This window comes from Salmo trutta, chromosome 28 (genome assembly GCF_901001165.1).
Source record: "Salmo trutta chromosome 28, fSalTru1.1, whole genome shotgun sequence".
NCBI lineage: Eukaryota > Metazoa > Chordata > Actinopteri > Salmoniformes > Salmonidae > Salmo > Salmo trutta.
Genome location: NC_042984.1, coordinates 14194111 through 14212060, shown reverse-complemented (window position 1 = coordinate 14212060; position 17950 = coordinate 14194111). Strand labels below are relative to the sequence as shown.

Genomic DNA, 17950 nt, shown 5'->3' with positions numbered 1-17950 from the left:
TTAATATTAAGTCAAATTATGTAGATTACAAATTAACCATTATGGTGTCACACTTATACTGAAACTAATGTACAAGTAGCCTACATGATGTTGCAAAACAGCACAGCAGCAATTGATTTTCCAAATAATCACTGAAAGATAATTGAGTTGAACATTTTATGTTATAAAATTGTGTTATAAACATGATGAGAAGTTTCAAGCAAAGCTTTTTTTAAATAAATAATTAGACAAAGTCATTTCAAATGTCCTATCTTATTCTTTAGTTCCAATCTTAGTTATCTGAAAAAAACAAGGTCAGAGAATCCGGATCCATCAATCTTTGTACAAAACAATACAAATGTGCAGATAATTATCTATTCACCATCAAACTTCATCTTATTAAATTCTGTTAAAATTTTTTTAAATATAACAAAACAATAACACAATATTAATTTGAGAATACACTGTTTAAATTAAACATTAACCTAAAAATGTAATTAACCATATTACATTCAGTTGAAGTCGGAAGTTTACATACACTTAAGTTGGAGTCATTAAAACACGTTTTTCAACCACCACAAATTTCTTGTTGACAAACTATAGTTTTGGCAAATCGGTTAGGACATCTACTTTGTGCATGACACAAGTCATTTTTCCAACAATTGTTTACAGACAGATTGTTTCACTTATAATTCACAGTATCACAATTCCAGTGAGTCAGAAGTTTACATACACTAAGTTGACTGTGCCTTTAAACTGCTTGGAGAATTCCAGAAAATGATGTTATGGCTTTAGAAGCTTCTGATAGGCTAACTGACATCATTTGAGTCAATTGGAGGTGTACCTGTGGATGTATTTCAAGGCCTACCCTCAAACTCAGTGCTTCTTTGCTTGACATCATGGGAAAATCAAAAGAAATCAGCCAAGACCTCAGAAAAAAATTTGTAGACCTCCACAAGTCTGGTTCATCCTTGGGAGCAATTTCCAAATGCCTGAAGGCACCACGTTCATCTGTACAAACAATAGTATGCAAGTATAAACACCGTGGGACCACGCAGCCGTTTTACCGCTCAGGAAGGAGACGCATTGTCTCCTAGAGATGAACGTACTTTGGTGTGAAAGGTGCAAATCAATCCCAGAACAACAGCAAAGGACCTTGTGAAGATGCTGGAGGAAACAGGTACAAAAGTATCTATATCCACAGTAAAACGAGTCCTATATCAACATAACCTGAAAGGCCGCTCAGCAAGGAAGAAGCCACTGCTTCAAAACCGCCATAAAAAAGCCAGACTACGGTTTGCAACTGCACATGGGGACAAAGATTGTACTTTTTGGAGAAATGTGCTCTGGTTTGATGAAACAAAAATAGAACTGTTTGGCCATAATAACCATCGTTATGTTTGGAGGAGAAAGGGGGAGGCTTGCAAGCCGAAGAACACCATCCCAACCGTGAAGCACAGGGGTGGCAGCATCATGTTGTGGGGGTGCTTTGCTGCAGGAGGGACTGGTGCAATTCACAAAATAGATGGCATCATGAGGCAGGAAAATTATGTGGATATATTGAAGCAACATCTCAAGACATCATTCAGGAAGTTAAAGCTTGGTCGCAAATGTGTCTTCCAAATGGACAATGACCCCAAGCATACTTCCAAAATTGTGGCAAAATGGCTTAAGGACAACAAAGTCAAGGTATTGGACTGGCCATCACCAAGCCCTGACCTCAATCCTATGGAAAATTTGTGGGCAGAACTGAAAAAGCGTGTGCTAGCAAGGAGGCATACAAACCTGACTCAGTTACACCAGATCTGTCAGGAGGAATGGTCCAAAATTCACCCAACTTATTGTGGGAAGCTTGTGGAAGGCTACCCGACACGTTTGACCCAAGTTAAACAATTTAAAGGCAAACTTCTGACCCAGCGGGAATGTGATGATAGAAATAAAAGCTGAAATAAATCATACTCTCTACTATTATTCTGACATTTTACATTCTTAAAATAAAGTGGTGATCCTAACTGACCTAAGACAGAGAATTGTTACTAGGATTAAATGTCAGAAATTGTGAAAAACTGAGTTTAAATGTATTTGGCTAAGGTGTATGTAAACTTCTGACTTCAACTGTATCTCCAATCAGACTAAATCTAGCATACATGTTCAATGTCTGCCCCCTCCATTCCTGGCTGTGGCGACTGTGGAGATCACATCTGAGCTTTATGTAGGACTTGGACTTTAGGTCTAGGATCATGTGATTTGCTGGAAGCTCACCTCCCCTCCCCTCCCTCCTCCCTCCCCTGCCCCTTAGTGGCCTCTGCTGGGCTATGTTTCCAGGAAAGGGGCCTGCTGGACAGGCTGTGAGAGAGGCCTATGCAGGGAAAGATTGGCTCATACAGAAAAACAAAAACTCCCTCCTCCTTACATAAGGCTGCTGCCTCAATGACAGGAAAATGTTCCCAGCCACCACAATGCAAAGAAAACCTGTTTGGCGCTCTATTTCACAGTCCCAGCACGGCACTTGAGGACTGAAATATGCTAAACTCTTATAACAATAGTCTTCTACAGGAAATGTAATGGCATAATTGTGCATACCAGCATAAGAATTCCAATCAACAACATTAGCTATACATGGTAGCAATTGCACCCAGAAGCAATCAAGACTTATATTTGAGGTGAAATAAGATGAACATGGTGGATCTACAAATAAAAAATAAAGTGATGCACTTTCACAATATGTCAAAACTCATGGCATTGAATGTTTGTTGTTCAGACTACAGTACTGGTAGTCTGGTACTTTTAAACATTACAATGAGTTGTAGTCAACAGTGCCTCCCTCTGGCAGAGTGGAGGAATGCTAGGCTTCTGTCAAGCCCCTGCGTTATGAAACCTGTGCTGTGAGGCTATGCAGTGAGCCTTGAAGGTGATATTTGGAAAGGGAGATATCTTGTCACTTGTACAACTGAATGCATTCAACTGATATATGTCTTCTGCATTTAACGCAACACCTCTGAATTAGAGAGGTGCGGGGAGCTGCCTTAATCGACAACCACGTCATCGGTGCCCGGGGAACAGTAGGTTAACTGCCTTGCTCAGGGGCAGAACAACAGATTGTCAGCTCTGGGATTCGTTCCAGCAACCTTTCGGTTACTGGCCCAACGCTCCTACCCACCAGGCTACCTGAAGGTGCTCCTGTACAGACTGTACGATACAAAAATGTAATCAAGGTTTTTCATTTGATATTTTTAAAGATTATACAGACAAGACAAACAAACAGGTAGAGGGCAAACACTGATCTCCTAGCACATCAAATCCAAACTCAAATAGATGGCCCTATTGTTTATGTGATGGTCAATGACATCTAATGGAAAAATGATTTCAGGAGTTGAGGAATGCTAGGCTTCTGTCAAGCACCTACATTATGAAACCATTTACCATTTTTCTATGGTAGAACTCATTGACCACCACATACAAAAAAATAGGAGAATCTATTTGAGTTAACCATTTCAAGATGTAATTCAGTCACTAAGTGAATAAATAATATATTGACATGTACATTAACATTTCACAATCATTTTCTAGATTCATCACAAAGCAAGTCCTATTACCATTAATATGTCAGTTAACTTAAAAATATCCCAAGGATCCACGCATAGCCAAACACACACACACACACACACACACACACACACACACACACACACACACACACACACACACACACACACACACACACACACACACACACACACACACACACACAAACACACACACACACACACACGTGGTGTCGTTCCTGACCCTGCCGGTGACATCCAGACAGGACACCCCTAATGCTATCAGACTAAACGACACCTAGAAAGATGGAGAGAGGGACGGAGAGACAGAGGGGAGAAAGGGGTGTGAGAGATTCAGTACAATGTATAATCATTCTACTGCCAGGAGGGCATTCCTACACCAGGAGGGCATTCCTACACCAGGAGGGCATTCCTACACCAGGAGGGCATTCCTACACCAGGAGGGCATTCCTACACCAGGAGGGCATTCCTACACATATAACTGTCCTCATGCAAAGTTTGTCAAATGGTTAATAACTGACTCAGTGGTTGAAGATTAAAGTGGTCCTCTATATTACCATTTTAGTTTGGTATGCTTCGCACGACATAGAAATCAAAGAGTGAAAAACCTTTAAAAATGACCACACAAAGCTATCAGTAATAAATAAAACAGCCTAAACTAAAATAAATACTTACCAGGTAACCTACAAATCCCAAATATCCTATGCAAAGAAAAGCAGCCAGCATGTATAGCCACACGCTGTCCAAAACGGTCACATAGATGACCACAAAGTACATGTTGATGCAACACACCAGCAGGACCACAACTCCTCCCCCAATCTTCCAAAATCTGAAAAAATGGCGACAGCAACAGAAATCATCAGTATCAAACAAATTGTACGTTAAATCTTCTCATATTATCATATGATGTTCTTTAAAATATACCATTTAATGTAGCTAAAATTTTATAGTTTTCAGCATATTCACAGTATACTTACAATCCATTGGCAAATTCAGTCATGAGGGATGACAAACTGGTGAAAGTGAGGATGGGAATCAAAGTAAATGTCAGCTGAGTGACAGAAACAAAAGGCATCAACCAACTACTCTGTTGGAATGGCAGCTGAGTGAGAGAAACAGAAAGCATTAACCAACTACTCTGTTGGAATGGCAGCTGAGTGAGAGAAACAGAAAGCATTAACCAACTACTCTGTTGGAATGGCAGCTGAGTGAGAGAAACAGAAAGCATTAACCAACTACTCTGTTGGAATGGCAGCTGAGTGAGAGAAACAGAAAGCATTAACCAACTACTCTGTTGGAATGGCAGCTGAGTGAGAGAAACAGAAAGCATTAACCAGCTACTCTGTTGGAATGGCAGCTGAGTGAGAGAAACAGAAAGCAGCCATGAGAAATGGTTCTACTTACCAATCATCAACCAACTACTCTGTTGGAATGCAACAGCTTGCCTGGGGTTAGGGTTAGGGTTGAGCCGGGGTGTGGAGCTGAAGCTAGAGCTAGGTTTGTGGTTGAGACAGGGGTTAGGGTTGGACCGGGTTGTGGACATGAAGCTAGGGTTAGGGTTAGGGTAAAGGCTAGGGTTGAACCAGGTTGTGGAGATAAAACTAGGGTTAGGGTTATGGTTAGGGTTGAGGCTAGGGTTAGGATTGAGCTGGGGTGTGGTCTAGGGTGACCACGCTTAAAATACCCAAAATGCGGGACAATATGATGATTTTGCAAGACAATCGCGGGATATTGTAGCCTACACGGGCTCTCGAGTGGCGCAGAGGCCTAAGGCACTGCATCTCAGTGCTAGTAGGCGTCACTACAGACTCCCTTGTCAAATCCAGGCTGTATCACAACCGGCTGTAATTGGGAGTTCCATAGGGTGGCGCACATCGTCCAGGTTTGGCCGCTGTGGGCCGTCATTGTAAATAAGATTATTTTCTTAACTGACTTGGCTAATTAAATAAAGGTTACATTTAAAAATGTAAAACATGAACAAAAATAGTCAGCACCAATGTTCCTGAGCGCAAACTTCAAAGTTGAGAAAATTCTGTAAACACTGAGGATGAACCCACTTTAAAGTACAGTTTTAACCATGGCCAAGTGGGCTACTGTGGCTATTTGATCATAATGTAGGTGTCCCATAAAAAATTATGGAGAAAATGCATCCCATAACATTTTAACATGGAAATAGCTGTTACATTAGCAGCCAATGTGTGGTGTTCAATGTTGGCCTACAGTCGTGGCCAGAATGTTTGAGAATGACACAAATATTATTTTCCACAAAGTTTGCTGTTTCAGTGTCTTTAGATATTTTTGTCAGATGTTACTATGGAATACTGAAGTATAATTAGAAGCATTTCATAAGTGTTTTATTGACAATTACATGAAGTTGATGCAAAGAGTCAATATTTGCAGTGTTGACCCTTCTTTTTCAAGACATCTGCAATCCGCCCTGGCATGCTGTCAATTAACTTCTGGGCCACATCCTGACTGATGGCAGCCCATTCTTGCATAATCAATGCTTGGAGTTTGTCAGAATTTGTGGGTTTTTGTTTGTCCACCCGCCTCTTGAGGATTGACCACAAGTTCTCAATGGGATTAAGGTCTGGGGAGTTTCCTGGCCATGGACCCAGAATATCGATGTTTTGTTCCCCAAGCCACTTAGTTATCACTTTTGCCTTATGGCAAGGTGCTCCATCATGCTGGAAAAGGTATTGCTCGTCACCAAACTGTTCCTGGATGGTTGGGAGAAGTTGCTCTCGGAGGATGTGTTGGTACCATTCTTTATTCATGGCCGTGTTCTTTGGCAAATAGTGAGTGAGCCTACTCCCTTGGCTGAGAAGCAACCCCACACATGAATGGTCTCAGGATGCTTTACTGTTGGCATGACACAGGACTGATGATAGCGCTCACCTTGTCTTCTCTGGACAAGCTTTTTTCCGGATGCCCCAAACAATCGGAAAGTGGATTCATCAGAGAAAATGACTTTACCCCAGTCCTCAGCAGTCCAATCCCTGTACCTTTTGCAGAATATCAGTCTGTCCCTGATGTTTTTCCTGGAGAGAAGTGGGTTCTTTGCTGCCCTTCTTGACACCAGGCCATCCTCCAAAAGTCTTCGCCTCACTGTACGTGCAGATGCACTCACACCTACCTGCTGCCATTCCTGAGCAAGCTCTGTACTGGTGGTGCCCCGATCCCACAGCTGAATCAACTTTAGGAGATGGTCCTGGCGCTTGCTGGACTTTCTTGGGCGCCCTGAAGCCTTCTTCACAACAATTGAACCGCTCTCCTTAAAGTTATTAATGATCCGATAAACGGTTGATTTAGGTGCAATCTTACTGGCAGCAATATCCTTGCCTGTGAAGCCCTTTTTGTTCAAAGCAATGATGACTGCACGTATTTCCTTGCAGGTAACCATGATTGACAGAGGAAGAACAATGATTCCAAGCACCACCCTCCTTTTGAAGCTTCCAGTCTGTTATTCAAACTCAATCAGCATGACAGAGTGATCTCCAGCCTTGTCCTCGTCAACACTCACACCTGTGTTAACGAGAGAATTACTGACATGATGTCAACTGGTCCTTTTGTGGCAGGGCTGAAATGCAGTGGAAATAATTTTTGGGGATTCAGTTCATTTGTATGGCAAAGAGGGACTTTGCAATTAATTGCAATTCATCTGATCACTCTTCATAACATTCTGGAGTATATGCAAATTGCCATCATACAAACTGAGGCAGCAGACTTTGTGAAATTAATATTTGTGTCATTCTCAAAACTTTTGGCCACGACTGTACATTCCATGAGACTTTTGAAAAAAACATACAGGGCTTGACATTAACTTGTTTATCCTACAGACAAGGATGTGACTGAAAATGTTTTTGTGTTGTGTAATGCAAGAAATCACTTTACAAAATAAAATGCATTATTATTTCCATATCATTATTACATAGAATGCGACAAATGATGCTACCCTCTTCCTATTGGCTACTTAGCTTATTCAAGTCTGTCTCAAAATACACCACTGCCCCTTTAAGACAAAAAAAGCTCTCTCTACTTGACTCACTTTTCAAAGATGTCTAGAAATGTACGTACACGTTTTGTGCTCTTGTAGGAAGTAATCACTCCCCTATTACTGACTACAAATGATCTATAACTGGGCTAATAACTCACTAACTAGCAAAGGATATGAAGAAAATGTGGACGTGGCTACATGCAGCTCTCGCTTTGATCTCAAAACAAGCACATCTACTCAGGACCACAGCTGTAAACATAGTCCAGTTCAAAGTAAATGGCAAAGCTCTATATATGGCAATGGTCTATTTGCATATAGGCCTAGTGCAGCTCTGATTGGTTTTGCTGCACAGGTCTATGTAGAGTATGGGCGCAATAGAATCCTACTCAGATACGTTCTGCCTACAGTAAAATCTCTTGCATATTTCATTTTGGTATGAAAGTGGCCAGTATTAGTTGATTCGATCACAACTGTCACAGTAAAGGAAAACATTGATAGTGTTAATGAACAGGGAAAACTCAGCAGTCAAGGAGGAGCTGCGTGGCATAGAGGCAACATTGCTCAGAACCCCCCCCCCCCCACACACACACACGATAAAATGTAAATTATGTCATCATTTCTCAAAGTTTGTACTGACAGATGTAGCCTATTGAATATCATTATAAAATGTATCCTTCAATAGCAATGTCTGCCTATGCCCATACATATCGTCTCAAGAAAATGTTCGATTTTTAACACCCTCAAACACCAAGTTAGGCATATCTAATTTCAAAATAGGCCATCACTGTAAATTGTCACAATTATTCACATTTACCGGTGAAGCGTCCAAACTGCATCTGCATGCCAATCATTTGATCTCAATCAGTTTCATGGGAATACGCATTTAGCTCTTCTTGAATTACTGTTTTGTGAGCAAATTAGAGCAGATGGTGTTAACTAACTGTAGTCTTCCTGTATTTTGTTTCAATCAAAGCACATTCTGCGTAGTGGCGCGCGCTTCTGCATTTTTGCTACATGAGATTTTTTTTTTACTATTCAGCTAACCATCCTAAAGTGTCAAAAGAAATGAGGTGGTGTTTCTTGTGTAACAGTAACGTTATACTATGCTATTATTCTTGGATATGTTATGTAGAACACTAATGAATCATTATGTGATCTTCCAAGACATTGATTCAGCTTTGATCTAACTTCACTAAAAGAGCACCATTGTGAGAAGTGGCTGAGCTCTGGTGTGAGAAGTGGCTGAGCTCCGGTGTGAGAAGTGGCGGAGCTCTGGTGTGAGAAGTGGCTGAGCTCTGGTGTGAGAAGTGGCTGAGCTCTGGTGTGAGAAGTGGCTGAGCTCTGGTGTGAGAAGTGGCTGAGCTCCAGTGTGAGAAGTGGCTGAGCTCCGGTGTGAGAAGTGGCTGAGCTCCGGTGTGAGAAGTGGTGGAACTCCAGTGTGCTCCAGCAGCACCTACACCTCTGATCCTGCACTTAGTCTACTCTTTTGCCTTGCGCAAAATTTGTTGATGCAGAAACGAGAGGCCACATGTGTGGCTGTTTTATGAAAATCTGGGAAGATTTGGCAAAGGAAACATTTCTGGTTGGTCTCAGAGAATGTTAAACAGCAGGAAGGGTACGGGATACTTTTAAAAGGGAATTGAGTGTAGCAGCAGCCAATATGTTGAATGAGCAACTAATGAGCATGGAGACTGGAGAGCCTCACAAATTTGACTAAATCACCCATCTTTCAGTCTAATCCTACTATTTACTTACTTTTCTAGCTCCTCGTCAGAAGCATGTTTTTTTAGTAGTTATGCATAACTGTCCTCTCCAAGTTAAGCTGGAATTTATCCCGAAAGGATTTGAGAAACGTGATTGGTTGACGATAGGTCTATGACATTGGCCGCCTATAACTCGTCTTGCGCTGCGAAGAATGTCAGATCTCAACAACGATTGGAGAAGTGTTTAACATCACCAGTACCACATCCTTATGATATATATCCTTTCATAAAGCCAAACATGACTGCAAGAGACTGGTTGGAATGTCTGACTGAAATACGGGACAAATCAACCTTTTTTGCTAAATTAGTGGTGTTTGAATTTGTTGATCAAATGCGGGATATGAGTGTTTGGTTGCAGGACACAAGAAAAAGGGACAAAATGCAGGACTTCCCCACACAATCCGGGACATGTGGTCACCCTAGTGTGGGCATGAAGCTAGGGTTAGGATTAGGGTTAGGGTTGAAGGTTAGGGTTGAGGATAGAGTAAGAGTTGAGCTGGAGTGTGGACATGAAACTAGATAAAGGGGATCTGCTGTCAGACCTGACTCATCTGGTTAAAGATGTTTATTTATTTTTACACAAAAACCAGCATGCTCTGCAACACGTTGAGGAAGTCGTTCATGGGTGACGTCCTTGAAGATGGCTACCAGAAGAGTGGGTGTGATGGCGATGGAGCGGGTCAGCAACACCCGAGAGAAACAGGACAAGTGTAGGTTCAGAAAGCTCTGTAGGGACGAGACTGGGTTCAAGATCTGTAACTCTGATTTTCATTTAGCTACTGTAAGGTTTTACATGATGTTAGTGGTGAGAGCTGAGCCACTGTCATTTTATCTTCTTACCATCACAAACGCACCACAGCCTGATACCTGGTATAATTTAGTCATCGACAGACAGATAAAGCAATTAACAGATCAATACATCTAATTGATCCAGGGTTTGACTTGTAAATAGGGCAGAGATATAGGTGAGTCTAAGAGGATCTCATCTCTCAATTCAATTGACCTTGAATTAATAAATTAATGAGTTCTTGCACAAACCTCCATGACAAACTGTCCTGAGTAGGTCCCGGTCATGGTTGAACCCTGACCTGCTTCCAGGATTCCCACGGCCCAGACGTAGAGTGCTGCAGGGCCGAAAAAACAGACCAGAACCACTCCCTGTAATGATAGGGCTAACATTCACTGTCGGGTCAGGAAAACACCTAGCTTGGTCCCAAAACTGTGTGTGCTGTCCTGTCAACTCTTGCCTCAATCCCAGGCTTTCTGCATGTTCGTTCTCAACAGCCAAGTGATTAACGAGACTTGGGAGTATGGTAATGCATGACTATGCCAACTCCAATGGCCATTGTCATGCTAAACATGTTAAAGCACTAACAGATCTGGGCCCAGGCTAGAACACACCTAGCCTACACCCATTGTCTTACATCAGATCGTGTCACTCCTACGCGACGCTCATCCCTCAAACGATCAGTGCAGGTGGAATCAACACACACTCTGACTTAAGACAATGTGCCTACACCAGGAAAAACCTGAATGTTGGCAATCAGCCTGAGGGTGAAAGGGCAGCCTTAACCCTTTGTAGATGTTCACCTGCAGTGTCTAATTGTTCAACAGGAACAGATCTAGATGAGGACTGTGTGTTGCATTACAGACGTCATGCTGAAATAAAGAACCACAAGACATGTTAGTAACAACAACAACAACAACGTCTAGAGGCAACACATCATTGAAATAAAATAAACTCAGCAAAAAAAGAAACTTCCTCTCACTGTCAACTGTGTTTATTTTCAGCAAACTTAACATGTGTAAATATTTGTATTAAAGTAAGATTCAACAACTGAGACATAAACTGAACAAGTTCCACAGACATGTGACTAACAGAAATTAAATAATGTGTCCCTGAACAAAGGGGGCACTACAATTTGTCCCTGAACAAACAGAGGTGTAACGGCTGTCTGTGGAAGTAGACCAAGGTGCAGCAGAGGATGTGTTCATCATTAGAATTTTAATTTAAAAAACAAGAGAACACTACAAAAATGAACAAAAAGGACAGCAAACAGTCCTGTTAGGAAAATACTCAAAACAGAAACAATTACCCACAAAACCCAAAGGAAAAACATGCTCCTTATGTGTGACTCCCAATCAGCAACAATGAACTTCAGCTGTGCCTGATTGGGAGCCACACACACACACACACACACGGCCCAAAACAAAGAAATACAAAAACATAGAAAAAGGAACATAGAACACCCACCCAATGTAACACCCTGGCCTAACCAAAATAAAGAACAAAAACCCCCCTCTATGGCCAGGGCGTTACAAGAGGGCACTACAATGTTTATCCATGTCACGCCCTGGCCTGAGAGAGACGGTTTGTTTCTCTATGTGGTTAGGTCAGGGTGTGGGGTGGGCATTCTATGGTGTCTATTTCTTTGTGTTGAGCCGAGTATGGTTCCTAATCAGAGGCAGTTGTCTATCGTTGTCTCTGATTAGGAATCATACTTAGGCAGTCTTTCCCCCCACATGTAGTTGTGGGATCTTATTTTTGTACTGCTTGTTAAGCCGACAAGACGTGACGGTCGTTATCATTGTTTCTTATTTTGTGTTTAGTGTTCTGATTTAAAATAAATACAAGGATGAACACTTACCACGCTGCACCTTGGTCTACTCCTTTTGACGATCGTGACAATCCACTCAGAGAGCACATATAAACTCAGCAAAAAAAGAAACATCCCTTTTCAGGACCCTGTCTTTCAAAAATAAATCATAAAAATCCAAATAACTTCACAAATCTTCATTGTAAAGGGTTTAAACACTGTTTCCCATGCTTGTTCAATTAACCATAAACAATTAATGAACATGCACCTGTGGAACGATTGTTAAGACACAACTAACTTACAGACGGTAGGCAATTAAAGTCACAGTTATGAAAACTTAGGACACTAAAGAGGCCTATCTACTGACTCTGAAAAACACCAAAAGAAAGATGCCCAGGGTCCCTGCTCACCTGTGTGAACGTGCCTTGGGCACGCTGCAAGGAGGCATGAGGACTGCAGATGTGGCCAGGGCAATAAATTGCAATGTCCGTACTGTGAGACGCCTACGACAGCGCTGCTGGGAGACAGGACGGACAGGTGACCATCCTCGCAGTGGCAGACCACGTGTAACAATACCTGCACAGGATCGGTACATCCAAACATCACACCTGCGGGACAGGCACAGGATGGCAACAACAACTGCCCGAGTTATACCAGGAATGCACAATCCCTCAATCAGTGCTCAGACTGTCCACAATAGGCTGAGAGAGGCTGGACTGAGGGCTTGTAGGCCTGTTGTAAGGCAGGTCCTCACCAGACATCACCGGTAACAACGTTGCCTATGGGCACTAACCCACCGTCACTGGACCAGACAGGACTGGCAAAAAGGGCTCTTCACTGACGAGTCACGGTTTTGTCTCACCAAGGGTGATGGTCGGATTCGAGTTTATCGTCGAAGGAATGAGCGTTACACCGAGGCCTGTACTCTGGAACGGGATTGATTTGGAGGTGGAGGGTCAGTCATGGTCTGGGGCAGTGTGTCACAGCATCATCGGACTGAGCATGTTGTCATTGTAGGCAATCTCAACGCTGTGCGTTACAGGGGAGACATCCTCTTCTCTCATGTGGTACCCTTCCTGCAGGCTCATCCTGACATGACCCTCCAGCATGACAATGCCACCAGCCATACTGCTCATTCTGTGCGTGATTTCCTGCAGACAGGAATGTCAGTGTTCTACCATGGCCAGCGAAGACCCCGGATCTCAATCCCATTGAGCACGTCTGGGGCCTGTTGGATCGGAGGGTGAGGGCTAGGGCCATTCCCCCCAGAAATGTCCGGGAACTTGCAGGTGCCTTGGTGGAAGAACTGGCAAATCTGGTGCAGTCCATGAGGAGGAGATGCACTGCAGTACTTAATGCAGCTGGTGGCCACACCAGACTGTTACTTTTGATTTTAACCCCCCTTTGTTCAGGGACACATTATTCAATTTCTATTAGTCACATGTCTGTGGAACTTGTTCAGTTTATGTCTCAGTTATTGAATCTTGTATGTGCATACAAATACTTACACATGTTAAGTTTGCTGAAAATAAACGCAGTTGACAGTGAGAGGACATTTATTTTTCTGCTGAGTTTATAATCACTGCTACAAGGCAGGCAGGTTACATTGTAATGTACATAAGATTGGTAATTATTGTCCTTGTGCTTGTCTCCACCCCCCTCCAAGTGTTGCCCATCTACCCCATTATCCCCTGTGTATTTATACCTGTGTTTTCGGTCTGTCTGTTGCCAGTTCGTCTTGTTTGTTCAAGCCTACCAGCGTTTTGTCTCAGCTCCTGTTTTTCCCTAGTCTCTCTTTTTCTCGTCCTCCTGTCCTGACCCTGTACCCTCCCGCCTGACCATTGCCTGTCTCTGACCCTGAGCATGTCGTCCTGTACCTTTGTTCCACCTCTGGATTACAAACATCTGCCTGTCTCTGAGCCTGCCTGCCGTCCTGTGCCTTTGCTCCACATCTGGATTATCAACCCCTGCCTGCCTTGACCTGTCATTTGCCTGGTGCTGTGGTTACAATAAACATTGTTACTTCACACAGTCTGCACTTGGGTCTTACCTTGATTCCTGATAGTACAAAATGGCCATGACTGACCCAGCAGACTTGGACCAGCTCTACAATGCCATCTCCTCCCAAGGAGCCCTCATTTGTAGACACAAGGAGATGCTTCGTGGTCTGATGGAACGGTTCCAGGATGTGGCCGAACGTCACGACCTAGCATTAGATGCTTTGTGGGAGCAATTCCTTGGCTTGCATACTAGGCAGCCTACCATGACGGTAATCTCCCAGCCCCTCAGTAACCCGGCTGGTAGCAGCGCCGTCACCCCGGTTCCCCAGGAACCCCGCTTACTTCCCCCGGAGTGCTACGATGGAGATTCCAGAACCTGCCAGGCCTTTCGCTCCCAATGCTCCCTCGTTTTTGAGCTGCAGCCTTCTTCGCTCCCCTTGGACCGCTCGAAGATAGCGTACATTATTACGCTGAAGTCTGGTAGGGCACTCGCCTTGGCCACGATGGTGTGGGAGCAACAATCCGCCGTCTGCCTCAGTCTGGAGGTATTTGTGGTGGAGGTGAGAAGTTTGAGGCTCCGGGGTCCGAGAGAGAGGCTGCCAAGAAGTTACTCCAGCTTCGGCAGGGCTTCCTCAATGTGGCAGACTATGCGGTGGAGCTGGCAGCGGAGGGTACCTGGAACCCAGAAGCGCTGTTCGACACGTTCCTGCACGGATTATCAGCGGGGGTAAAGGACGAGCTTGCAGCCCGGGAACTACAGATGGATCTCAACTCACTCATCCCCTTAACCTTCCGGATCGATGGATGGTTACGGGAACGTAGGAGGGAGAAGAGGTCTGATCACGGTCCCAATCGCTCACTCAAGGATCCCACCTTGCATCTGATAAACACCTGAATTCCCCGAGAGGATTCGAGCTCCGACTCCGAAGACCGCCGAGTTGCCACTTCCTGATGCAGCTCGGCAGGGCTAGGCTGCCTCTAGCCAAATGCGTATGCGGACTGAACACCCAGAGTTGTCTGTATTGCGGTACTGTCAGTCATTATGTGTCTACCTGTCCCTTCAAGAGACCCAGCTCATTCATTGGAGTGAGTGCTCTGGTGGGTCTTAAAGATAATTATTCTTCTCCCCTTACTCGCCCACCTCTCCATGCCACCCTGCTGTGGGGCGACCATTCCAAGTCTCTCCAGGTACTCATCGACTCGGGGGCCGATGTGAGTCTCATGGACGTTACCCTGGCGTCCGAGCTGGGCATCCCTACTCAACCCCTCTCCATTCCCATGGGTGTTAGAGCGGTGGATGGTGGCTCCATAGGCCGGGTCACCCACCAGACCACCCCCGTAAACCTACGAGTGTCAGGGAACCACAGCGAGACGATCCAATTCCTGCTGGTTGAGTCTCCACAGGTTCCCATGGTATTGGGATTCTCTTGGCTCCAGCGACACAATCCCTCCATTGACTGGGCTACTGGTGCCCACATGGGCTGAAGCCTGTCCTGCCACTCTCATTGCCTGAAGTCAGCTCTTCCTGCCCCAGGACATCTTCCTGGGGGCTTGGAAATTGCCCCGGGAGGGGATTAGTAAGGTCCGGGCCACTTCTCTTCCGCAGCACCGACCGGTATCCAAGAAAGTCAAGCCTGAGGCGCTGGCACACTGCTATAGTGCCGCGGCTACTACCCCAGAAGCCGAGACCTTTTCCACCTGCTCCAAGATCACTAGCCCCTCTGCTGTTCATCCTCTGTTGCCCCGTAGCCTCCGTATTTTTCCTTCCTTTTCTGTGTCTAGAGTTAAAACCATGTCTAACTGCCCCTTGTCTCCTGTTTCCACGCCCACCCCTCTCCCTCATCTCATCAACGGCCGACCGACGTACATGGTGAGACGCCTCCTGAAGGTTTGACCTCTGGGCAGGGGATTCCAGTACCTGGTTGACTGGGAGGGTTATGGCCCGGAGGAGAGGTGTTGGGTCTCCACTAGGGACATCCTGAACCCAGGCTTCATCTATGAGTCTCAGCGCCGGCACCCCGCTCAACCAGGTATGCGCCCAGGTAGGACACCAGGTGGCGTCCCTGGGGGAGGGGGGGGGATACTGTCACACCCTGATCTGTTTCATCTGTCCTTGTGCTTGTCGCCACCCCTCTCCAGGTGTTGCCCATCTTCCCCATTATCCCCTGTGTATTTATACCTGTGTTTTCTGTCTATTGCCAGTTCATCTTGTCTGTTCATGCCTACCAGCATTTTGTGGGCAGTCTCTCTTTTTCTCATCCTCCTGTTTTTTTTACCTGTCCTGACCCTGTACCCACCCGCCTGACCACTGCCTGTCTCTGAGCCTGCCTGCCGTCCTGTACCTTTGCTCCATCTCTAGATTACCGACCTCTGCCTGACCTGACCCTGCCTGCCGTCCTGTACCTTGGCCTCTGTTCTGGATTGTCGACCCCAGCCTGCCTTGACCTGTCGTTTGCCTGCCCCTGTGGTTACAATAAACATTGTTACTTCATACAGTCTGCACTTGGGTCTTACCTTGATTCCTGATAACTGGTTTGGTTTCTGAGATGTGTTTGTCATGCAAACCCTGACTTCTGTGTTGTCTTTTGGACTACCGCTGAAACAACCAGCCAACATAACTGAACCTGCTCCTACCATAGTACACTTTAATGTTCTATTTCTAGTGCTCCATTACCTTCTCCATGCGTTGGCCCCTGGCCTGTGGGAAGACTGGGAGATAGAGAGGAGATGTGGATGTTCTCAGGCTGGGGGTTTTTCTCTGCAAACACAAAGTGTTATAATTTAGGGTAGGTTGTGGTGTGGTAGGCTACACAAAAGATACGATAGCTTACTGTATACACAAATCTAATCCAACCCATGTAAAGAGAACTGGGACTTTCCACAAACTGTACATTACAGGGTCTTGCTGAAAAAGGCCACACACAAGCAATTGGACTGACTGAGTCAAATAATAAGCATACACATTTTAGCTGTCAAACATTCCTTGAATTATGGTGCCAGTTTATACATATTGCCCTCAAACATGGTGACAATGGAAATATGTTTTATACTTCATGCACTGAATACGGAAATAGCATGATAATGCATTGAACACAACCTGTACAGTACACATGTTTTAATTGTCAATGTAACAAATCAAATGGTGTCGCTACAGAGGTCTGATTGGTAGTGTCACCCTCGCAGGTGTGAGTGCATTTTCCTCTAAAGCACTCAATACTACAGCCCTACTGGCACATTACCTGTCAGAAAAGAGAACATGTTTTAACTGAAGCACTTCATCCTCGTCTACAAAGCGAAAGGCTACCCGTCCATTTATAAGTCCTCATTGACGATCAGGTATTCAGGAAAATAGTGTGCCTTACTGTATTGAAATAGCCAACTTCGTGAATTTACACCTCGTTAATTCAAATCAAAGTTGCACCTTGTTGCAACTTATCTAGTCCACTCGTATCTGAGCCATTGAGGGTGAGAGATGGGGCCAGTAAGGGTGCGTTTACAAAGGCATGCACATTTTGATCTTTTTTCCACTAATTGGTCTTTTGACCAGTCACATCACATCTTTTTACATCAGCTCTTTTTCAGAGCTGATCTGATTGGTCATAATATCAATTAGTGAAAAAAGATCAAAAGAGAGAGGTCAAAGTCACATTTGGTAATGTTTGATATGAATGTGCAGTATTTATATCACGTGGCCGGCCTACCTGGCTGGCTTTGTCCGAGCCTTAGGACTAAGTCATGTCTAGTATGATTACAGCTTTTGTCAAATTTAAAGTCAAAAGTTTATTTATTAACCCTAAGTCTTTTCCTAACCTACACCTAATTCTCCTAACTTGCTACGTTCATTCTCCTAACCTGCTGCTTAAGTTATCCTAAACCTGCTACGAAAAGTCAATTTTGACAAAAGCTGTATCCCTTCTAGACCAAACCCTTAGGATGAGAGCTGTTGAGGTAGACAACAATGAATGTATGGCATTGGGGTGCCATCTATCAGAATGATTAGGCCATACACCTGAATTAGACTACATTATGAAGAAAGAATTAGGTGGTT

At 44.3% G+C, this 17950-nt stretch overlaps 1 pseudogene; it reads right to left on the bottom strand.

The window, feature by feature from the left end:
- Positions 1–252: 252 nt before the first annotated feature.
- LOC115166474 (natural resistance-associated macrophage protein 2-like) lies at positions 253–13767 on the bottom strand (annotated as a pseudogene).
- Positions 13768–17950: the final 4183 nt, after the last annotated feature.